This window comes from Eumetopias jubatus, unplaced genomic scaffold (genome assembly GCF_037043125.1).
Source record: "Eumetopias jubatus isolate StellerSeaLion01/CBP00866 unplaced genomic scaffold, mEumJub1_p1.0 scaffold_4, whole genome shotgun sequence".
Classification (NCBI taxonomy): Eukaryota; Metazoa; Chordata; class Mammalia; order Carnivora; family Otariidae; genus Eumetopias; species Eumetopias jubatus.
In genome coordinates, this window is record NW_028274810.1 from 165,212,782 (window position 1) to 165,239,327 (window position 26,546).

Sequence of the window (26,546 nt, forward strand, 5' to 3'; positions counted from 1 at the left end):
ATTTACAATTGTTAGATCTTCTCGTTGGATAGACCCTTTAAGTAGGATATAGTGTCCTTCCTCATCTCTTATTATAGTCTTTGGTTTAAAATCTAATTTGTCTGATATAAGGATTGCCACCTCAGCTTTCTTTTGGTGTCCATTAGCATGGTAAATGGTTTTCCACCCCCTCACTTTCAATCTGGGGGTGTCTTTGGGTCTAAGATGAGTCTCTTGCAGACAGCATATCAATGGGTCTTGTTTTTTAATCCAATCTGATACCCTGTGTCTTTTGATTGGGGCATTTAGCCCATTTACATTCAGGGTAACTACTGAAAGATATGTATTTAGTGCCATTGTATTGCCTGTAAGGTGACTGTTACTGTATATTGTCTCTGTTCCTTTCTGGTCTATGTTGCTTTTAGGCTCTCTCTTTGCTTAGAGGACCCCTTTCAATATTTCTTGGAGGGCTGGTTTCGTGTTTGCAAATTCCTTTAGTTTTTGTTTGTCCTGGAAGCTTTTTATCGCTCCTTCTATTTTCAATGACAGCCTCGCTGGATACAGTATTCTTGGCTGCATATTTTTCTCATTTAGTGCTCTGAAGATATCATGCCAGTCCTTTCTGGCCTGCCAGGTCTCTGTGGATAGGTCTGTTGCCAATCTAATGTTTCTACCATTGTAGGTTACAAAACTCTTCTCCCGAGCTACTTTCAGTATTTTCTCTTTGTCTCTGAGACTCGTAAGTTTTACTATTAGATGTCAGGGTATTGACCTATTTTTATTGATTTTGAGAGGGGTTCTCTGTGCCTCCTGGATTTTGATGCCTGTTTCCTTCCCCAAATTAGGGAAGTTCTCTGCTATAATTTGCTCCAATATACCTTCGGCCCCCCTCTCTCTTTCTTCTTCTTCTGGGATCCCAATTATTCTAATATTGTTTTGTCTTATGGTATCACTTATCTCTTGAATTCTGCCCTCATGATCCAGTAGCTGTTTCTCTCTCTTTTTCTCAGCTTCTTTATTTGCCATCATTTGGTCTTCTATATCACTAATTCTCTCTTCTGACTCATTTATCTTAGCAGTTAGAGTTTCCATTTTTGATTGCACCTCATTAATAGCCTTTTTGATTTCGACTTGGTTAGATTTTAGTTCTTTTATTTCTCCAGGAACGGTTTCTCTAATATCTTCCATGCTTTTTTCAAGCCCAGCTAGTATCTTTAAAACCATCATTCTGAACTCTAGTTTTGACATCTTACTAATAATGTCTGTATTGATTAGGTCCCTGGCAGTCAGTACTGCCTCTTGTTCTTTTTTTTTTTTGAGGTGATTTTTTTCCATTTTGTCATTTTGTCCAGAGGAGAATAGATGAATGAGAGAACAAAATGCTAACAGGGTAACAACGACCCCAGAAAAATATACACTAAACAAATCAGAAGAGACCTGAAACCGGGGTAAAAGAAAGAAAAAGAAAGAAAAAAAAAAGAAAAGAAAAAGATTTAAAAAAATAGAATATGATCAAATATGATCAGGCTGGTGCATAGATCAGTGTCACACACTAGATTTTGGGCTTATTTTGGTCTATTAGAAGAAAGTGCCTCCCAAAATTTTAAGGTGATAGACACTGGGGAGCGTATGTGCTACGGTGAGTGCTGTGAATTGTGTAAGACTGTTGAATCACAGACCTGTACCTCTGAAACAAATAATACATTATATGTTTAAAAAAAAAAGAAGATAGCAGGAAGGGAAAAATGAAGGGGGGGAAATCAGAGGGGGAGACGAACCATGAGAGACTATGGACTCTGAGAAACAAACTGAGGGTTCTAGAGAGGAGGGGGGTGGGGGGATGGGTTAGCCTGATGATGGGTATTAAAGAGGGCACATATTGAATGGAGCACTGGGTGTTATACGCAAACAATGAATCATGGAACACTACATCAAAAACTAATGATGTAATGTATGGTGATTAACATAATAAAATAAAATAAAATGGGCCAAAAATCTAAACAGACATTTCTCCAAAAAAATATGCAGAGAGTAAGTAAGCATATGAAAAGATGTTCTACATCATATGTCACCAAAAAAATACAAATTAAAGTAACAGTGAGATGTTACTACATAGGTATTAGAACGGACAAAATTTGGAACACTGACAACACCAAATGTTGGCAAGAATGTGGAACAATGGGAACTTTTATACATTGCTAGTGAAAATGCAAAATGGTACAGACACTTTAGAACACAGTTTGGTGACTTCATACAAAACTAACATATTCTTACCATTGATCCAGCAGTAACTCTCCTCAGTAATTACCTAAAGGAGTTGAGAACATGTCCACACAAAAAACCTGCACACAGATGTTTACAGAAGCTTTATCCAGAATTGCCAAAATTTGAAAGCAACCAATATTTCCCTCAGGGGGTGAATGAATTAATAAACTGTAATACAATAGAAAATTATAGAATTCTAGATTCCAAACAATAGAATATTATTCAGTTCTAACAAGAAATGAGCTATCAAGCCATGAACAGACATGGACGAACCTTAAATGAATACTGTTAAGTCAAAGAAGCCAGTGTGAAAAGGCTACACACTCTATAATTCCAACTATTTAACATTCTGGAAAGAAAAAATTGTGGAAACAGGAAAAAGATAATTGGATCATTGTGGGCAGGGGATGGGATAAATGGAGCACAGAGGATTTTTAGGGCAGTGAAAATTCCCTGTATCATATTATAATGATGGATACATGTCATTACACATTTGTCCAAACCCACAGAACATACAACAGGAAGACTGAATCTTAATGTAAACTATGGTCTTTGGGTGATTATGATGTATCAATGCAGGTCTTCGATACTAATAAAGGTACCACTGGTGTGGAATGTTGATAATGGCGGAGGATGCATGGATGGGGGGAGGGGACAAATGGGAAATCTCTGTACCTTCCTCTTGGTTTATTATGAACCTAAAACTGCTCTAAACAAATTAAAGTCTTTAAAAAAAATTACATAAAACACACACACACACACACACACACACACACAATGACACCACTATACATCTGCCAGAAATGCTGGGGGGCAAGTACTGCCAGTGAGAATATGAGTAAGTACAATGTTTCTGGAAAGCTGTCTAGCAGTATATCTCCTAAAGCAAAACATATCAATATCTTATGACACAACAAATACACTATTGGATATTGCAAATGTGAACATATATGTTCACTTAAAGACAAGTCAAAAAATTAACAATTTCATTATTTGACATAGTGAAATTCTGGAAGCAACCTAAATATCCATGAATAGAAGAACGTACATAATTTTAGAATATTGATATTCTAAATGGAATACTGCATGACAATGAGAATGAGCAATCTATTTCTATAAGCAACAACATGAATAGTCTCACAGACATAGCACTGAGTAAAAGAAAACAGACATATACACAAAAATACTATACGATTACATTTATATAAATGTCCCCAATAGGCAAAACCAATCTGTGTGATAGAAGTCATAACAGAGTTCTCTTTGGGGATGTGGGAGGAGCCAAGTCAATGTGAGTTGGCCAAGCAGAATAATATTGGTGATGTTCGGCCAGATCTAAGAATGGAATGGTGGTGGTGGCTAGGAGAGTATAAGGGAAGCTTCTAATAATATTGTATATCTTGATCTGGGAGGTAATTACAAAGGTGTGATTAATAGATAAAAATAATTGAAATGTACTCTTAAGATCATATATCTATATTTGTTATGCATTATACATTCTTAGAAAATTAAATAAAAAGCAGAGATCACTTCAAAGACAAAGGGTATAAAATTTTTTCTTTTTTTCATAATTGTATAACAATGACTAAATGCAAGTAACAAATCCAAGCTAAATAGATCAAGATAAGGCTAAGAGGAAAAACCACTGCTTAATCCCGCAACCAAAATTCAACAATTTCTATTATTTGCCAACAGATATTTTCTCATTAAGCAGCCATTGTTCATAGATGTCAATTGTTTTCAGATGAGATAAATATTTCCTTCCGTAGGTGTATATTCCCTTTCTTAAATCCAGGCACTACTGCACAAATAAATTCTCAAGTCATAAAGATCAGTTCAGCCAACATACCACCACTACTAAAATATAAATCCAAAGTACACATTTCTCTTGCCACGAACCAAATTCAAAATGTTCAGGTTATCTGTAGTGAAGCCTGAGTATGTTTTATTCCCTTCTTGATTCAAAACACCAGAGAGATCCTTCATGCCAGCTGGTTGCAGCAGAAGCCAAACAGAAATGAAACAGCAAATTATAAAGCCACCAGTGCTGCCTCCCACTTAAACACCCTGCCCTGTTATCAAATGTCATACTGGTCCTCATTCCAGCATCCTCCCCTTGGATTGGCGACCTAGCATTTTAGTTTTAAACACTCTATCCATAATAATAATAAAACAAACCAGGTTTCCTAAATCTACTCCCTAGATGCAGGCACAGACACTCTTCAGCTTTGCATACTATTACTCATGTCGAGATAACTTTATTATGGTTACTCTGATTATTAATACTTTCCTGGCTAATCAGTGTCTTTGAGGCCCCTGCACATTGAGCCACAGCCATTCTATTTCAGTCCCTTACCCACCCCATTCCTTTAGCAAATTTAGGATGAAAGACAAACAGACCAGGTCCTAGGGGCATTATCACTACTCATGCTGCTCTGAGCACCCTGAGACTCAGGTCATACACACACCCCATGACAGCTTCATTATCATGGGTTAAAGAGGTAATATGTGTTCCTAAAGAGAAGCGTATTCATTCATTCATACTGGAGTTAGGGCATAAGAAATTTCCCTTTTATTTCAGTTTACTATTTCATATTGTTGAGGCATAATGTATATAACAGGACCTGCTCATATAAGACATATATTGTCTTTGTCTGTCAAAAATAATTCAATAAATACAATCCCATATTCTAGCATCAACTGAAAGAATTACAAAATCTTAGCACTGAACAAGATTAATCAAATTATAAAACAAATTTATAGATGAAAACATGACTAGGAAAGATCCATGACTTGCTCAAGATCACACCACTACTCATTTGGTATTAAGTAATCTGCTTATATTTCATTACTGTGTGACAGAGGTAAATAGAGAAAGAAATGGAGTAATTTTCTAGCCTCTGGAAAACTGGGTAGTAGAATATTCTCAAAAATGTGTTACTGATGGGGGTGCATAGTAACAATTTTTGAGACAACTGACTTAGGTAGGCTACACTCCTTTGCTAGCATGATATTTAGTAGGATATATTTCATTTATATATGTATTATATATGTATATACATGTATTATGTATTATATATGCACACACATAATATATGTATATATATGCTATATGTGTATCATGCATGTACATATATTACCACTTTTTGAGAACTGAAAACTCAAAATCCTCAGAAATTTAAGAAAGCATGTGATTGTAGACTATAACTTCTTAAGCCAAGACTCAAAGACTTTAAGAGATCTCAGAAGTTGAAAGGGTCTACGAACCAGCTGATATTTGTAAAGTATTTGTATATGCATATATGTGTATATTTCAGCATGTCTGGAATATGTGTTTATAGCTTTTACTAGATTCTCAAAGGGTCTATCACTGAGAACAGTTTAAGCATCAGTGTTCTATACTCAATTTTGTATTATTTGTTCAGGGTCACTCAACCAAAAGAACTGCTTTCCTTTGAATCTCTTAATAGAATAATCCATATTTTGTACCCTTCAGTGTAAACCTAGTCGCATCTAAAATCTGGAGAGTGTGAGTTAGGTCAAGCCCTAATCAAGTTTGATTTTCATAACATGAATATACCAAACTTAACGGATCAGTTTTACTGAGTCCAATAGAATTCCTTCAAAAGTGGTAGCACACAACCAAACTCGCACACTGTCTTTCAGGATCCCAAATCAATTCACGCAATGACTGCCAAATGGTGTATTTCAATAACTATATCACATTGGCACTATTATATAAATTCCTGTAAGGAACAGACTGAGGGATCCCAATTACCAAGGGAAATTGGTTGCTGGTATGGTACAAGCAAGGAGGACTATGTTTGGAACCCAGGAGATTTTCTGAGGTTCTTTTTAGTACTTCCATGCCAACAGTAAAGACTAATGGAAAAATACAGGAACCAGAAAAGGCAGCTTGAGGATTCAGAACTTTCAGGAAAGAAAGATTTGGATCTACATCACCAGTTCCAAGAAACTATGATCCTACCTTACATTCTTTTAAGGTCCCATGAGAATCTATAAGAGCTTTAAATGCTACCAAACTGGAACGGGTATTTGCAAAACCATTCCTTGCTTCCCTGGATGGTCACCGAGATGATGTCAATGCTTGGCAATGCATCCAAAGAGCCTGGCTATGGTCCTTTCTGGAGCATATGATGGAGAGGTTAGAATTTGGAACTTGACAAATGAAAATTATCTGTGCAGTACAAACACATGAGGGTTTTATACAAAGAATATGTACTCATTCATGTGGGACATTTTTTTTTTTTTTTACCATTGGTGATGACAAAACTGTGAAGTAGTGGAAAATGGATGGAGAAGAGGAGGAACCAACCATCGCATACAATATTAGGAAAGGGAGTATATACAGGAATTGATCATCACTGGAAAGAAGCTGTTTTTGCCACATGTGAACATCAAGTAGACATTTGGGATGAACAAAGAACCAATCCTATATGTTGTATGACCTGGGGATTCAACAGTATAAATAGTGTTAAATTTAACCCAATTGAGACATTTTTCTTGGGAAGTTGTGCTTCTGACAGGAATATAGTGCTTCATGATATGAGGCAAGCTACTCCTCTAAAAAAGGTCATCTTAGAGATGAGAACAAATACAATTTGTTGGAACCTTATAGAAGCTTTCATTTTTACTGCAGCAAATGAAGTTACAACTTACATACTTTTGATACACATGCACTGCACACTCTTGTAACTGTACATGTGATCTGTGGTGCTTGATGTGGATCACTTTCCCACTAGGAAAGAGTTTGTGTCTCTTAGTTTTTATAAAGCTATTTGAATCTTTCCTGTGGACAAAAATAGAAGCAGGGAAGTCTATCACACAAAAAGAATGCAACATGTTATCTGGGAAAAATGGACTTCTAACAGCAAATATATTATGTGTGGATCTGATGAAATGAACATTGGGTCATGGAGAGCTAATGCTTCCGAAAAATTGGGTATACTTACATCACGAGAAAAAGCAGCCAAAGATTATAACCAGAAATTGAAGGAGAAATTTCAACATCATCCTCATATAAAATGCATTGCTTGTCACCAATATCTGTCAAAATCTATCTACAGCCAGATCCAGGAACAGCATATCATGAAAGAAACTCTTCAATGAAAGGAAGTGAATCATCTCAAACACAGAAAGCCTGGATCTGTGTGTAGATGGTGTCAGAAAAGAAGAAATACATAGTGGCAGTTGTGAAATAACACTTGGTATTCCTACCAGTCCTGACATATAATTATTTGTTACATTTTTATTTGCAAACTCAGTAAATAAAAATACTGGCTCTAGAATAATAAATTCAGCTACATGTGTAGAACACTACCCTGAAATTTTATCCTGAAAGGTGGTCTGGTTGATAAGACTATCCAATATATTATCCTTGATCTGCTTTCTTATTTCATTGAGGAATACAGCATTTGCCAACTTACCTACTTTTACTGTTAGAAAATGTAGATATACTTTCACACTGATCTATTATTGTAGATATACTATACATCTGAATTTACATTTAAGATCAAACATCTTTTTGTTAACTTTAATATTACTTTGGGTAATTATTGCAATGATTCTTCCTATGATTACCTATAACGTGGAAGAATTACGTCAGAACTTTTTTGATTCAATAATTTTCTGTGCTTTATTTGTATTTGGCTTTTTGATACTTTAAAGATGATCACTTATATAACTTTTATAAATAATAATTATAATTTATAGTCAAGTCAAGATAATAAAACATCCTTTTTCTCAGAAAAAAATTCCTGTAGGGAACAAATTGTGTTGACTGTTTCCAAACCTAAGCATTTTTCATTATTAAAGTTTGTTGATCTTCTAATAACAGCATTTAGGAGTGTTACTGTCTGCCATTTGTTTATTTTTTGTCTTATGTTTTCTCTAAAATGTAAGCCTGGTGAAGGCAAGGACTGGCTCATGCTTCATCTGTCCCAACTTTCTTCTGGGGAGACTTCCTGTACTGCAAAGGCCAGAAAGCTAAAAAATAACCTTTTCCTGAACAGATTCCAGGTAAGTTTCCAGAAGTGACTTGTATTCTTGAATCATATACACGCATCTATTCACATGTGGAATTATGTTAAACGTGGGAAGAAGCAGAGCTTATACAAGGTATCCATTTTGCCAGTGCAAATCTATCAGGTCTGATGAGGCTTTGGAAACTAGGGTTCTAGAAGCTGCTCTCTGATCTTGGAATGGCAGCTAAAGTGCTAAGATCTACACTCACCAACTAAACAAATCTTTCTGATTCTCCATCTCCTCTCTTGGAAAACTTTTTTTTAAAAAATAAAAATTGTATATACTTAAGGTGTACAACATGATGACTTGATTACCATCTTTCTGATTGTGGCAGATATACCAGTCAGTTATGGAGTCCCAGCCATTTGAATGGTTTGGAAAAACCCAATTCCTTATATAAAATCCATTTTTGCTGAAAATAAAGTGGTTTCTGTTTTTCACAATCCATTTCTGACTGATAAATGGGCACTCAGTCTTTGCTGACTGAATGAATGCATACAGTTCTAAGGAGGCATAAAGTACCTTTAAAAAGATCTTTTCTGCATGTGTGTTATATTTCACAATTTTTTAAGGTTAAAAAAGCAAAGGATTAAAAAATTCTATAAAGTGGAAAAAAAAAAAGAAAACCACACTACAAAGGAAGTTCACTTGTGTTTCTGGGGAGGCAGACTCTAAGACAGCGATTTGCACATGGTTAGTTCATGGGCTGGTGTTTTCGGGATCAACACCTGGACTGGGCAGTGAAGGAAGGTTCTTTGAATTTAAATGAAAATAAACTATCCAACCTTCTTTGTGTGATGCATTTCCAACAAAGGCATCAGCAATCATACCAGAAAAGCTCTCGAACTAGAATGGTTTTTATGAGTTGTTCAGAACTATGAAGAGTGACAGACTTTTTATACCCTTGCATCAACTAGTAATTGGATGTGAATTGACATCTTCCCAAAGAGTGTGGTCATGGGCTAGGCAGTGCTCTTCTTGGGTTAGAGCAATTCCCAAAGATAACTTGCTGACTCATTTGAGAGCTGTCACCCACCAATCCTCCCAGCAGCTGGGGAAATGAGTGGTTTCATTCTAAGAGGGGGAAGAGACGGATCTGAGCAGTGCACTATGTCATCCACCTCACGAAGATAGCATTAAGGAAAAATAGCCATGTGACTTTGAACCAGAAAACTTGGATTTGAGTACCATTTCCTCCACCTGCTAGCTGTGGGAATTTGGACATATAATTTAACTCTCTGATTTTGTTTCCTCATCTATAGAAATATAATAATATTATTATGTAATAACAATAATATATGTTAATGGTTTATTGTAATATATGCAAAAGAACATGGCAATCTGCAGATCTTTCAAGAAGGTAAGTATAAATTTAGTAGCTACAATAGAATTCATATAGGTCTTAAAACTGCTTACTGAATTCATTGAGCTGTACATTCCTAACATGTACACTTTTCCACATGTGTATTTTACTTCATAACAAGAAATAAAAAAAGCTCACCTAGAGGGTAATCAGAACGAGAGAATTTAGAACACTATTCACTAACCAGTGGTTGGCAACCTTTTAAGAGAGGTGTGTCATGGGTGTAACCTGAGGATGGTTTATTTATTTATATTAAAACTAAAATCTCAGTTATTATTTTGCAGGAAGTGTTGCTCAAAATGACATGGTCTGTTTTTAAATCAGTGCTTGATTTAGCCATATGCACACTATTGGAATAATATAGAGAAAATTATAGAGAAAGCAAATCAAAGAGAAAGAAAGAAATACAGTACATTTAACTTATTCATTCATTCTTACATTTATTAATTTATCAAATGACAGGTTACTGTGAATACACTTTGTGGAAAGATTCAAATATCATTAGGACATGCATGTCATGACAATGACCTTCTTTGAATTTAAATGAAAATAAACTATCCAAGTTTTGTGCCAGTGTTACTATACCTCGACAGGCCTGGAAGGGCATTCCAAGTAAAAGTTATCAAGAGCTAGGTTTTCAAAACTAATCCCATACCCCATTAAACTTTTCATCACGGTTATGTAGCATGTCATTTTCTTTTTAAAAAAAGACATTAAATTGAAACCATGGTGCCCTGTAAACTTTTCAACATACAATCTCCCACAGTTCCACTTATATTTTAGGTTTCAATGCAGTAATCAAGGCCCTATGATGTACATGCCAAAGACAGCATAGTGATGGTGGAGGGGGTAATATATGGTACCACCTACACAGTTCCCTTTATATTTCTTGTGACAGCTCCTGTCATTAGGAGTACTGATGGTCACATATTCTTTACTTTCTGTCAAGAAAGTAAAGGTTGCCTCTTCTTCCTCAAGTCAGTGAATACACAAATAAACCATCCTCAGGCTAAAACCATAACACACCTCTCTAAAAGGTGGCCAACCACTGGCTTAGTGAAGAGTATACTAAATTCTCTTGTATCTGATTACCCTCTAGGTGAGCTTTTGGTTTTTTATTTTTATAAAATAAAATATCATGTAGAAAAGTATATAAACTCAGATTTACTGAATCAGATTCTCCAGGGACAGGGTCCTATCCTCTCTGCTTTAATACATTACTCCACTAGAATGAAGAAACATGGGACTGAGGAAACCGGGGTATGGGCTATTGCACGGATTGTTTTCATGCAGGCAGGCGGAAAACACTAGTTAACTTGCTAGTGACCCGTATGTATTTACTACTAGAAAATATTAATTCCTTATTTATTAAATAAAGTAAACCATCTTTTTGTAAACATATGTAAACTTCAGGTTGTCTTGTCTCTTAGGTAATGAAGTTAATAATCACATCTCCTGGATTCAATGAGCAGTTATGAGAACGTCTAGGAGGTTTCCTGATGACAATTTTCCTTGCTTTAATTGTTCTGTAAATATAATGGCTATAATGAGTAGACACAGAGAGAAGCCAGCTGAAGGGAACACTGTGTTTTTTATAATCCTCTCTCCTGACTGCCATTTACTTGGCTTTATTTTCCAATTGGAAATGGTGAAGTCCTCAATATTTTCTGAAAGCCAGAAACAATGTTTACATGACCTACATAATTTACATGGTAAATTCCACTTCATGAGTAACTAAATTTTAACTTCAGAAACAATATTACCTTCCTGAGTTTTCAAACAAGAAAAGCCACCTTTAAACATGACTAAAGACAGTAAAGTCTTTCAATCTTGAAAATTAACAGATTTTTAAAAAATAATGATTCATTTTACATGTTGATTTGAATAATGATTCATTTTAAGTTTCAATAAGCCTTTGATTATCTGCTATGACCAGGAACTGATTCATGTCATCAGTGAAACCAGAGCACTTTTTTCCCCTTTCTCTGTGGTGTATAAATCTGACCACTGTATGACTCTCATTACATTCCCAAAAAAAAAAAGGGGGATGTGTGAATTTCAAGAGAAATTGGAAGTATGATAACAGATAATACAGGGCATTGCAACCCAGGAAAATTAGCATGTAAGAAAGTAGTTTGATCTAAAAAAAAATTAGTAGACAAATATGAATTTATCTGAAAAAATTTTATTTCCATTAATTTTGGTCTTCTGATGCTCATACTCTCACATAGTTACTAGGTTAATATAAGTCATTACTAAACATTATAGAAAAGAGAAACCCTAAAACCCTTGGATTCCAATAAGCACAGTGGTAAATATTAAAGAAACCAACCATGTGGTAACTTCTCGTAAAATACATAGAAGGGGCAGCAGAGTATAATGGACATAAGCTTAGTGTTTGGATTTACACTGAACTGAGTTGATTCCAAAGTCAACCCAAGCATACCAACTTTGGACAGTTTACTTAACCTAACTGGATACAACTCCAAATTTAATTTCAAGTTCTACTACCTCTGACAAATTAATTGTCAAATTGGAACAGGGTCCTCATTTATAAGATGATTTTTAAAAATATCTATCTCGTAGAGTTTTATAAATAGTAGATGTGATTATATTAGTATAGCAGAACAGGATCCCTGTGCTATGTACCCTTCACTTCTATCTGGCTGTGATGTATGAGAGGTGATCAATATTAGCAAGAAAGAGGCCCTCCACACAGAAGACTCCCATTTTCCTCCTGTAATAGAAAGAAGTAAGATTATTTCCCTATATCAGATATGGAAGTCAGTCTCCCGCCTCCATCACAATGGATATCTAGATACTTATCTTAGCACCAAGTAGGTCTGAAGGAAATCGTATTGGAAGAATAACAAAATTCTAAGACATTCTTTGCATTCCTGATAAGCTAGATGGTTGTGTTCTGTTTGATAATGTGTTATATTTACTTGCACACCCATTCAGATGGGGCAAGGACACATGTTAAGAAACCACATTCCAGCACAGTGCCAATCATAATATAAACATTCAATAAAGGAGTTGGTCATGTTGCAGCTGTCTTTATAGACACAGGGGCTGGTCTGGCAGAAAGAGAGAGAAAGTATTGCTCCCAAACATGTTTCTTTCTCAAGCACTGGGGTGCAGCACAGACAGATCCTGAGTGAGACAGAGGATGAGGAGAATGGATAAATAGAGAAAAGTTCTCAAGATTTCTCATGAGCCCCTTATAAATCTGGCAAACAGGTAACTTCTGCTTTCCTCCAAAGTAAAAGGAGAATTCATTCTAGGAAGCATTTTATACTGAAAACTTTTATCCTTCAGAATTATTATTAACTGCTCTTTTGCTCTGACAAAGACATGAACTAAATCCATAAATCCATAGTATTTTGTCTACTAAAAAAAGTTCTAAAGCCCAGAATGTGAGGGAATAACAGTGTGCAAGAGTCTCACAAGTTGTGTGCTTTCTCATAGGAAGTTCCCAACACATCATAGCTCTGATAGCATAGAGATATCACATCTCTATATTACACCTTAAGCAAATTACTTAAAATCTATAAACACCAGTTTCCTTACCTTAAAACTAAGACTAAAAAAGACAAGAAAACCCACTTTATACTATCACAGGGAGGAAAATACATGATTTTTAAACAAAAGAAACTTACTCTTGATTCTGCCTTCCAATTGGCTGGCATATTTTTTGTGCCTGAGAGAATGACACCGTTTCTAAGAATTTACTTATTTTAGAAAAAGCTTTAATTTTAATGCTTCTGGGAATGCTTTATGCCAACAAAGTGTGGAAAAACAAAGAAGTGCTTTTTGTTTTAGAAAGTCCCCAAAAGAGTTTTTTGGATGTACAAAATAGACCATGAAATAGTTTTCAGTAGAGAGTTAAAAGCTTAAATTTAAGACCAGCTACTTCAAACCTCCATGTTCCAGTATAAGAACAACCAAAATCAAACTGATTTAAGAGTAACCTTATAAGGATGCACATGTTCCAAAAATAAGACCACTGGCCATTCCAGAAAATCCCTCATTTATAAGATCTTTCTTCCTAACTTCTGCTCTAATGCCATCCAGTAACTAATACCTCAACCCTCAAAGCCCTATAAAAACCCTTTGAGATAGTCCTTCAAACGGATCCTCTCTTTGCTCTGGGAGTTTAGAAGCAAACTACTTTCCTTGGAGCTGGTTGTAAGAGAGCTTTGACAAATTCTAGATGAGAAAAAAATAATTGTTTAATGGACAGTGGCAGAGTAGATGAAAGAGAAGGGAATCTAGGAAGAAACACAGAGTCCATTAACATGAGGGGTGCAAGTAGAGACCCACTAAGAAATTCCCAAAGTTGGAAACAAGCAAAGACATTTTCCAGTCAGCAAACTAATATTAAATATTTTATACATACCACTCTGTTTACTCCAACCTTTGGAAAAGTTCTGTCATGCACAGTACTTCACGTTATTGCTAAGTTACTTTCCAGATAAACTAAATAGATAGTGACTAGGGACAAGGTGGGGGGTTCTTTGTCTCACATTTATTTTGACATAGCCCAGAGAGAAAAGAATTGTAGCCCCTGGGAGTGAAATTTTCTCCAGTGTTACTGAGATATAATTATTTAAGTTTAACATATACAGCCAGTGATTTGATACATGTATATGTTGTAAAGTGATTACCACAATAAGGTTAGTTAATACCTCCATCCGCTCACATACTTACCATTTTTGTGTGTGGTGAGAACATTGTACATCTACTCTTACAGCAATTCAAGTATCTAATACAGTTTTGTTAACTACGGTCACCATGCTGTACATTAGATCCTCAGAACTTATTCATCTTAGAAGTACAATGTTTGTACCCTTTGACCAACATCTCCCATGTCCCCCATCCCCTAACCTCTGGCAACCACCATTCTACTCAGGGAGCAAGATTTTAGAGAGGAAATAAATAATTCAGCAACAAACAAGCATTAATGCAAAAGACAATTAAATAAATGAAATTCCCTGATAACCCACAAGAATATTGAAGAGAAGTCTGTATTTTTCAAATTACCAGGATTGTATTCCATAGCCAATTTATTTCAAATATTAAAAGAAAGGGTAATTCCAGAAGGTCAGAGACTTTAGAGACACCCAGGCTGCCGACATCTATGCCACTGCCACATAAACATTCAATGGGGTGACACAAGCAAAAAATGAAAAGCAAATGTTTGCTGTTACTTCAAACATTAATAATTACCTGGTCCTTAATGCCAAAGTATTTGAGTGGATTAGTAGAGAGGAGTATGGTAAAAAAGAATAAAAAGAAGGAAGATATATTAGTTTCCTATTGCTGCTGTAACAAATTACCACAAACTTAATTTCTTATTTTACAGGTCTGGAGATCAGAAGTCCAAAATCAGTTTTACAGGATTAAACTCAAGGTGTCAGCAAAGCTGTGTTCCTCCTGGAAACTCTAGGGGAGAATCTTCTTCTTTGCCTTTTACCAGTGTCTAGAGGTTGCCTGCACTCCACAGCTCCTGGTCCCATCACTACAACCTCGGCTTCTCCGAGTCTGATACTGCCGCCCCTCTCTTCTAAGGACACTGGGCATCCCCTGGATAATACAAGATAATCTTCCCATCTCAAAGATCCTAATCATATCTGCAAAGTCCCTTTTACCATGTAAAGTAACATATCAACAAGTTTCAAGGATTAGGATGTAGAGGTCTTTAGGAGGCTATTATACTGTCTACTGCAAAAGGTGTCTAAATGATTGCATAAAAATAATAGGAAAGAAAGCATGAAGGCATGTGAGAGAAGTGGCAGGTATACATCTGTGTGCATACTCAGGAAGAGTAGGGCGATGGAATTCTTATTGATGCTTATCTTTTCATTCAAGAGGCAGGATGTAGTAAAAAGTGTTTGGAATTGGAAGAATTGCTTTGAGTTTAAATCCCACCACATTCTGGCTTTGTGGTATTGAGCAAACAAATTACCCTCAATGAAAAATCACAGTACACTTTTCTTGAGTGCATACTAATTGCAGCCACTGTGCCAATAAATGCTTCACCTGCACCCTTTAAGTTACTCATTGCTCCTGTAAAGGTTGGTCCCCCTGTAAAATGAAGAAGTTGAGACTAGATTAGCATAGTCATCCTCAGTCATCCTTAAATTAACCTACTTAATAAACTGACCCTAAGTTTATCATTAAAATAAGGGTATGAATAGTGCCTTCCTCATAAGCTTGCTGTGAAAATATGTTTCAGGAGCACTCTGCAAGCTGTTATAAAATTAAATGGTGATATAAAGTTACAGTATTTAACCTGAGGATTAAATGAAACAACGCATGTAAATTATCCTAGTTGGTGCCTGACAAATAGTAAGTACTTAAAAAATATTATTTCCCTCAGCCTCATACTTTATTCTTAGAAAAAGATTATTTTCAGGATGGCAGATGTGTTGGACCTTGGAGTGGCATACACAATTTCGCATTCCTCTTGCCCAAATCTGAAAGTCACATGTAGCCTCTCTAGATACAGTATTTCTCCCTTTTCTATATCTCAAATTCTTTATTCCCAGCTGATCTTTCCTATAGCCCTAAGGAATTAGGAGACTGTAAACTTAGAGTACAGGGCAAGTGTATTTCAATAAAGGAAGACTTAGAAGGAAAGAGGGAGGTCTGAAAATTCCAGGTCCAGGAATCAGAAGGTCCGAAGAAGAACCCACAATTAAAGTCTCCCACTTAGCAAATGAAATCACTTCCACTGCCTTACTTTCCCTGTGTTTTAGGCATTTGTGCTTTCATGATAACGTGAAATTACCAAATCAGCTATTCACACCATAAGGCAAAAAGGTTTCCAGTAGAGAAATTTATTTTTAAAAATTCCAAAGGAAGAGAAGTAGAGATGGCCTAAATTCTGCTTTGTACTTTTGCAATAGTACCATCAGTTCCTTAATGGATCAACTGTTTTTATGGGTTAGTCAAGGAACTTAGTCTATTTTGGCAATACTTCCTCACCAACATCACATGTATCATTGTTATAATAACTTAATAATTTACTTTGTCCCCAAAACAGAACCAGCACTTTGTAAATAAAAACACAAAACAACTCTATGAGGCACCATTATCTCCAAATTCATGCCTATCATCCAAGTCAACTGCCTTAATTGCCAAAGTTTTTACTCTGACATTTCCCTAGTGAGTTGACACTGCTAGCTAAAAATGAGAATACATATGTTACATAACATCATGTCGGCCCCAAAAATCATTAGTCTAGAATTTACTTATTTTATTCTTCTCATTTGGGCATAGGCAACAGCATTCCTACTTGAGATTAAATTTATATTTAGTTTTGAATCCATTAATTTGGATAGAATAAGGTAGCTTCCCTTTGAAAAAAAGCATTGGGTAGAAAGGATTTCAAGATCAGTTCTTTCTTGGTTTTCTGGCGGCATAAGAGTAGTTGTGGTTTGAAGTTTCTGTTTGAAAAAGGAAGGCTTCCATGGAGATAGACTCAGAGAAAGGCATGGAGATGAATGATAAATTTTGAAGTTCAGAAATGTGGAGCCCACCCTTGAGAACTGCCACAAATGACACCCTAGGTCTAAAAGTTCCAGGTCCAGGAACCAGAAGGTCAGAAGAAAGAACCACAGAGGTGAGCACCTTGAGAGCAGTGAAGAGAAAATGGACTCCAACTCTAGGGACTGTAAGGTAATTCACCTGGACAGGCTGCCCCCTGGGCAAGAATAAATACTCTCTTACATATGCTTTATGGCGTAGGCCAGCAATTGCCCTGAAATCCTGAGTGTAGAAGCCTCATTTTACCAGTGCTTCAAGTCTCTGCCCTCTTAACTATCTGGCCATTCTGTGGATGTATTTCCTTTTCTATTCCTGGGCCAAGAGGGAACCATGGGACATCAGCTGAAGTAAGAAGGAAGGCAATTCTTTGTGCATTGAGGCTGATCTGAGACATGCTAAGGCACCCTGAGCTGGTATGGGAGGGGAGTGGACACAGACACCTGTCATCACGTAAAAAATATTGGTTGTTTTGCCCTTGGGCCTCCATCACCCCTCTTTCATTGACAGGAAACTGATTTGCTTTGGGGGATTACTCATTCCCTGCTCAACTGTCAGATTAGAGAAAGTGATAAGAGCTAAAAAGACCCTAAATGATTAACAAAAGGAAAACAACAACTAAAATCATCCTACATTGGATAAAAGTCAACGTCTGTTCAAGGTTCAAAAAAGGAAACACTTACAAAAATTTATCATTAATATGATAAAGCATATTTTATAAATAAAAAGTATCTACAACAACAAAAAAAAGACCTTCAAAAAACATAATACTAAATGGTGACAACTGAAAACTCTCCTCATGATCAGGAGACAGAGATTTCCATTACCAATGCTTCAGTTCAACATCGTAGAAAATCTTATTTTATATTCTGTATTTCTATATAATACATTTTAATTTTTAGAGGTTTTCTTTAACAAACTGTCTGAATTCTTACTTTAATAAAGAGACTTCGTGTTACAAAAGATCCACAATGACATTTATTTAAGCCTCTAATTTATGACTTACCAAAAACTAGTCTTAATCCCGAGCTTTCAGTTAATTAAACCAATAATTTCACTTTTAAAGTCAGTTTGAATTGTTTTTTCTGCCATTTACCTCTAAAAGAGATTCTGCACTGATACAGATAGCATTTCATTTCCTTTTAGTTATTAAATATCACACTCTTGAGCAGTCCATAAGGGTATATGTATTTTAGAACCTGAACTTTGCAAAGGTCTACCTTTTAAACATTGGAATCCCTCCAAACACAATGCCTCAATAAACACATAAAATATAGGCAAAAGCAAAAATTTTGTTCCAGATAATTGCCCAGAGTCTATTCACCTCTCACTGTCCTTGTATATTGCTTTGAACCCTTTTCTGCCTTTGCTCTTTATACCTTTGCTTTCTGAATCTGCTTTTGGTGGCTAATTTGGCAGTTTGTTAATCCTCCCTCTTTGGCTTAGTTCATTTCTGAACTCTGAAGGTATTCATGGAGTGTCTGTCTGGGAATTAAATTCCTTCTGTTGGTTTTGGTGTAGCTAATGTCCAATCTCCTCATCCATTGCCCCCTGACTATCAATAAGAAACCCTTCCTAGGGAGGAGGATTTCTTCATTGAGTCTTACAGATATGTCATTTTTCCTACGGAAAGATTTCATTATTAACTTAGAAATATGCAATTTTATAATGCCAAAGGAACCTTTAAGATCACTGCATATATTTCTTATATTAATAGAGAAGAATCCCAAGTTCAGAGCAATTGTGTGGCTTGTTGAGATCACAAAATTAGTTATATGTATCACAAATCAATACTAGGGACAACTGGGTAGCGGTTGGTTGAGCGTCCAACTCTTGGTTTCGGCTCAGGTCCTGATCTCAGAGTCATGGGATCAAGCCCCACATCAGTCTCCATGCTCATCTTGGAGTCTGCTTAAGATTCTCTCTCCATCTCCCTCTGCCCCTGACTGCCCCGCCCCCTCCCCGGCTCTCTCTCTCTTTCAAAATAAATAAATACATCTTTAAAAATATCAGTACTAAAAGTGGTTTGATTGTGGTTAGAATGTCATTTATGTCCTTTAATAACAATATAAACAACAGTGAAGTACTAATAGAGAACAGGGAACTTTTCTGTTCTATATATACCTGTGAGGGAATAACTGATTAAACCATCCCTAAAAATGGAAGCTCTTCTTTTGTTAACACTTTCTAATACCATCTATTCAATGTTTTGATAGAGAAATTTAGTGATATTCAGAACTGGTTTAAATAATCCAAGCTTTAAGGGTAATCTTGTTATGATCTTCTAACTAGTCTCCCACTTCTTGCTGTTTATATTATTTTTTGCCTAAAATAAGGACGTTATAAGTAGGACTGACTTGGAACTGTTCAAGTAATTATCACTTCTTTCTCTTCCCTTAATATCAAGTCTCTACTTGAGCAGAACTGTTAACTCACCAAACACACATTTTTTTCCTATATTTATCCACATTCCATTTCACTTTTTGGTTCATTTACAAGAGTCTCTGAGGAATAATAGGTGAACTAGCTCAGAAAAAAAAAAAATTATGGCCATATCTATGGAAAGTAAGGGAAAAGTGGAAATGTGCATCACTCTATCAAACTGAATTTATCCCTTTTCTGATTAAAACCTGGAGCATATCTTGTCCTGGAAACTTAAGAATTTTATTTCTGACCAATTGTTCCATTTGTACCCTGCATTACACCCCAATCTCTTATCAGAACTGGAGATAATTCCTTTCCTGTATCTTTATCTCTCGTTGCTTACTTAATTCTTCCAAGCAGCACTTACGTGGATCAACCTTCTAGAACCTAAAAAATAAACACACTTATCAAAGAAAAAAAATGAGAAAAAAACAAAATTCTCCTTCTCCAGTTATTATCCCTTGTATGCTTCTTTCCCTTTACAGCCAAACTTCCTGAAATAACTATGCACACTACCCAGTCTTCACCACATACTTACTTCTCAATACACTCATTTTTTCCCCAAAATTTTTATTTAAATTCTAGTTAACATACAGTGCAATATTAGTTTCAAGAGTAGAATCCAGTGGTTCATCACTTATATACAACAGCCAGTGCTCCTCATAACAAGTTCAATACATTCATTATTGAATTCTATCTCTATCACTCCCTGACTTCATGTCGCTAAAGTCACCAGTGACCTGCCTATTGCTGTTATTACATTTTTGTCTGCATATTATGAGAGTTCTTAAACTATATATTGTAGAGTTGGTCACTTCTTCTGGGGCATCATGCTATTTTGGTTTCTTCCTTATATTTCTGACAGTTCCTAAGTCATCTTTGCTGGCCAATATAGATTCATGGTACTTTATAAAATGGCAACCATTCCATTTATTTACTAGGATTATTTTAAGAAATAAAGAGATATTATACAGGAAAGCCTCTACCACAAAATCACAGAATATAACAGATCCTCAAATGTTATTAAAACATGTTTAAGTAGAAACAAAGATTTATTTTATGATGATGTAATTGTCAAGACCATCCATTTTGCAAACTCTTGGTCTAGAGACAGCCATTCTCTATAATTAATACAAATTATATAGTCAGAACTAACATATTTTGATCAATTCAAACATTTCAGGACAGATGAATGGTATGCCTTTCCAACTGTAAAAACTCATAAATTGGAGTCAGGACAAAGTTCTTTAAATAATTAAGTTCTTTTGTGAATTTAAAATGTTTTTTTGAAAATTGATATAAATAAAATTAGTTTTGAAAAAAATAGATAAGACCTAATTTTGGAGTTACAGAGTTCTAGGGATGGAATTACCATTTTTTCTCCACAGAAAAATTTTTTTACTTCTTTGGTAACATATGCTGCCCCTGTGAACCCAAAGGTAGGATAATCAACTCAAGCTTCAGCAGTTTTAGACTATAATCCCCCTTATCTTCAAGAGTGGTTACTAATAGTCCAAATGGTTCCAATCAATTATCCCCATTCCTGGTTTTAATATCCCTGTATCATTCCCTCCCCTTAAGGTTGAGAAGGAACCATGACTTGCTTCTAAACAAAAGGATATAACAAAGGTGACAGGATGTCACTTCCCTGATTATATTATGTAAAATTGTAACTTCCATTTCACTAGAAAACTCTCTCTACTGACTCTCCCCCTTGCTGGCTTTGATAAAATAAGCCACCACACAACAAGGTCCATATGGCAAGGAAGTACTCTGAGTATTTTTAAAATTCTCCTCTAAGAGGACTTTGAGTTGGAAAGGTATTTAGTCTGGATTTAGTGGCACATATATGAAAGAAACTTGATTGAGATTTCCCAAAGTTGACAACAATTATAAAATTTTCTATGAAATTATTAAAAATGATGAGGCCCAAATAAACTTTTTGAAATTATCAATAGTAATATTTTAAAAATTGATCCACTAGGCTAGAGGAAAAACACAATTATATTATTTTTTTCCTCTACTCAGAATATTATAATTGTTATATAAAGAGGCCATCAAAGTGTATACAGTCAAAAGTATAAGAAAAATATTATAGAAGTGTTGTTCAATTAATTATGAAAAATGTTATTTTTCTGGATTTTTGGAGTGTTTATGGCATTTGTAAGCTTTTGGATTTATTTTAACATAATTTTATTCTTTTTTTAATGTATTTTTTATTATGTTCAGTTAGCCACTATATAGTACATCATTAGTTTTTGATGTAGTGTTCAATGATTCATTATTCTATATAAAACATTCACTTCTGTATTTAACTTTGCAGTCATATTTTTGCACCCTTTATCTTATAGAGGCAACCCAAATAGCATGTACTTCAGGTTCCACAAAGCCTAGGTTTTGCCCATTTGGCATATAAAAAATATTCTGTAAATATTGGCTGAATATTTTTAAATGAGTAATTGTTAATGTTTCTTGTATGTATCTAGGACACTACATTTCAGGATTTTACATATAAAAGAATATCTGGAAGTCCATAGCTACTGAAACAACTGGGCTTTTCCTTTTTCCAAAATCAGTACTCATAATGTAACTTTGTTTTAAAAAATTACTTAAGATTTAGGTGAAAGATGAAGAAACCACATTAGAAGCGCTGAAGGAAAAATAAAATAGAGAAAATATCCAAATGTTTTCCATTTATGTGGGTGGTAGAGGTAAGGTTAGGGTCCAGATTTTCCTTCTCAAACTATTATCCAACAGCTAACTTTTGCTTTAAAAAAAAAAGAGTAATGTAATAGTTATGAAAATGACAGAAAATTGCCAGTCTACTGAAACCTGAGTGATTGAAAAGCTTATTAAGTAAGCAAAAGGGATAGTAAAAAAAAAAAAAAAAAAAAAAAAGAATAGTTTTTACTAATTCAACAAAGAGTTCTATCAATATCATTTATTCTTTTCCTACCTTTCGGTAAAAACACTTCTACCAACTTCTTAGACTATGAAATAGATGTGCTCCCCAAGAACGCTTACACAGATCAGATAAAGTGTACTTCCACTTCTTGTCCCTAAGCCTCCCTCTGAACTAGCTGCTGGCACTGATGCCAGTCAATATTATAGTGCGTGCCTTATTGTTGACCTTAAGATCTTGCTATTTCTCATTATGAAAAGGAATATAAAATGATCATTATGCATAGGAGCAGAGTCTTAGTCCAGGATAATTCCACTGTCCTGGTGGGGTAAGGAAATGATGGGGAAGAAGTTATGATGGGACTTACCATTCAGATCAGACCTCATCAAAGGAATCCTAAGCTTTGCTATAGTATACTCATAAGTCAAAGTATAAGAATCATAGGACAAAATTGGGTCATGCACAAGGAAGAATCATACATAACAGAAGTATCATTCTACTCTGAGAGATTAATTTGCTTGAATTAATTCAGGTGGTCCAAAACCAGGTAGAGACATTATTTCATCAAAGGTTAATTCAAGAAGCATCAGAGAAGTAATCCACTACTCTGATAATTGCCTTTTTTAAAAAAAATGCATAATATTGCAGGGCATCAGATCCATGCCTACACCTCAGCCCATAGAAAATAATAAATGCTGGGCACCTGGGTGGCTCATTTGGTTGGGCGACTGCCTTCGGCTCAGGTCATGATCCTGGAGTCCCGGGATCGAGTCCCGCATCAGGCTCCCTGCTCGGCAGGGAGTCTGCTTCTCCCTCTGACCCTCTTCCCTCTCGTGCTCTCTCTCTCTCATTCTCTCTCTCTCAAATAAATAAATAAAATCTTTAAAAAAAAAAGAAAAGAAAATAATAAATGCTGGTTAAACAGGTGATTGCCATTGACTTGTTTTGCTTATAAAAACCTTAATTATAAGCTACATTAACATATTTCTGAGAAATCGGGTAAAATAACAAATCTGAGAGCCTCTGATCCAATATTTCATGATAAGCATGCAGTGGGTTTTCAGAGTCTAAGTAATTTATTTTTTTCCAGCTTTATTTAGATATAATTGGGATACAAAATCTGCCTATAATTAATGTATACAACCAGTGAGCTTGGACATATATATATATATACACTCCTGTTACCATCACCACAATCCAGGTAATAAACATATCCATCACCTCCAAAAGTTTCCTTGTGTCTCTTTGTTATTTGTCTTGTGGGAAGAACACTTAACATGAGATCTGCTTTCTTAATAATTTTTTAAGTACATAATACTTTATTGTTAACTATAGGCATTATGTTATGCAGCAGATCTCTGGAACTTACTCATCTTGTATAACTGTAACTTTACAGCCACTGAACAAACATCCCACATCCTCCTACTCACACCACTTGATAATCACCATCTTATTGTCTACTTCTATACTATTGACTATTTTAGATGCCTCATATAAGAGGAATCGTGCAGTATTTGTTCTTCTGTGACTGACTTAATTTGCTTGACATAACGTCTCCCAGGTTCATCAATAGATGCATAGATAAAGAAAATGTGGTGTATACATACAATGGAATATTATTCAGCCGTTAAATAGAAGGAAATCCTGCCATTTGCCACAACATGGATGTACCTGTATGAATATATAATTTAAATATTTTAAAAATACCTCAATAACACAAATCCTTTGACACTGTGAATATCAAGTGAACTAAGACTTACATGACAGTCAAAATAAATTCAAGAAAAAGCACTTTTTTAGTTCTAAACTATCAGAAATAGAACTAGTTTTACATATGACTACAGAGAATATTTTTATATACCTGGACCTTCCTTTCTACCTTCCTCCCTCTCTCCCTCCCTCCCTCTTTTTCCTTCCTCCCTTCCTTGCATCCTTCCTTCCTTCTTCTCTACAGCATTGTTTGATGTTGGCCTCCTTTGGATACTATTATTGTCAAAATCTGTACTGAAAAATAAAAGGAAACAAAATAAGGAAGCTAATATATTAGGAATTCCAATTGGATAAAGAAAATAAAAATAGCAATACTACCTAAGAAACTCTGAGGTAGAATTTTCCTAACATGAATGAATAATAAAGACAAAACTCGTAAATGTTAGAGATAATATTTTGTTCCAACACCAACTTTCATTAACAGCTATAATTGGTTAAGAATTTAAAACTTGGTCAAAGGTAGTTAAAAGCAATCTGAATTTGGTGTTTTAAAGAAAGCAACAAGAACAAAAATATATAAAACAACCCTTTTAAAAATGTATTTCATAAGTATTATAAAAGCTCTAAGTTAATGAAGGAACTTTCATTCAACGTGTAAGACTTTATTTGGGGCATAATGTTTAACCTCTAATTATTTAAAATTATGCAAAAAGAAGTCATAAATACATGGACCTCTTTTTTAAAAATTCATTTAAGAAATGCATCTACTTTGAACTACAGTTTCTAATTTAACACTATGGAAATGTAATGACTCAACTGCTTCTGATATTCTGCAGATAAAAATGTGTGTTGAATCATTTTTATCCCTCAAAAACTAGCAAACTATAATTTCATTCAAGTATGAGAAACATACTCATTTTCATAAATAAAAACAATAATCTCTTAACTGAGAGCTATGGGATTTGGGTTGATAATTCAAAAGCTTAGAGATATCTATTAAGACTTATATACACACAAAAAAAGATTCATGCACAAAAATTAAATCTAAAAGTTTTCTGCTAGCTTTCTAAAATTCTGAATTGAGACTTTTTCATTAAAAAAATTTAAAAGTTAGAGGAATTTATGCCTAAAATAATTCTCTGGAATAGAGTTTGGAAACCAGATTTAGCTGCTAGGTAAAAAGGAAAAAATGCTCTATGCTGCCAAATGAAATAGAAATGGTTATTAAAAAACAAAAAGCTGATGTTTGAAAACTTCCTTCCCTAATTAAACATGTGAATATGCCCCAAACCAACCTCCAAATCTTGAACGAATTTTAGATATGAAATTTGCATTTATTATTTCATATGAGCATTGTTCCTAGAGAAAAATAATCTGGCTTTTAATTCCAAAGAAAACATTTTTTTTTAAGATTTTATTTATTTATTTGACAGAGAGAGAGAGAGAGAGACACAGCGAGCGAGGGAACACTAGCAGGGGGAGTGGGAGAGGGAGAAGCAGGCTTCCTGCTGAGCAGGCAGCCCAATGCAGGGCTCAATCCCAGGGTCCTGGGATCATGACCTGAGCCGAAGGCAGACGCTTAACGACTGAGCCACCCAGGTGTCCCTCCAAAGAAAACATTTTATTTCAGCAAATATTTAGTTATGCAAGCTTTTCCAGCTCCTCTTTGAGATATATTCATTATGTCCTGAGATACATGAACAAAATTTTTCTTAAAAAGTATAATCTTTCACCAATGTGAATAATATTTATCTAACAATACCTAATGACGCCTTATTAGTAAAAATCAAATGTAATCACATACTTTTGTTTGATCTTAATTCTTCCTGCACTCACATTTCAATCTAATGATCTATACAAATAATAAAAAAAAAAGTTGCACATAATAAGAATGACTCCACATTCTGAAATGCCAGGACCATCTAAGTAGGCTTAGTTTATTTAAGCCTAGTCCAGTACTTAACAGTGCTATAAAAGCTACCATTAACTGTTTGCTAGATTTTTACAAACTTCTTTTTTCATTTAATCTCCACAAAATAATTTTTAAAACTATGGCTGTGTGGGGGTGAGATAGATAATTGGCTAGAAGATACGAGACCAAGTAACAGATGTGGGGAGATGCTCAGAAACTCCTCCAAAAGATGGAAAATAAAGGAAGAATGTAGAAGAGGTCAAAGAAACATGGTGGAACTGTATTCTTGCTTAGCACTTATAACAAATCTAATAAATACTTTATTTGCCTTTAAAAAAAAAGAAGATATGAGACTTGGAGAATGCTCCTCTTCCTCCTCTTCCTCTTCTTTAGGAGAT

General features: G+C 35.1%; 1 pseudogene; it reads left to right on the plus strand.

Annotated features, from left to right (window-relative positions):
* Window positions 1-7,466, plus strand: part of LOC114213771 (DDB1- and CUL4-associated factor 13 pseudogene) — a 142,177-nt pseudogene extending 134,711 nt beyond the window's left edge.
* The last annotated feature ends 19,080 nt before the right edge of the window (window positions 7,467-26,546 follow it).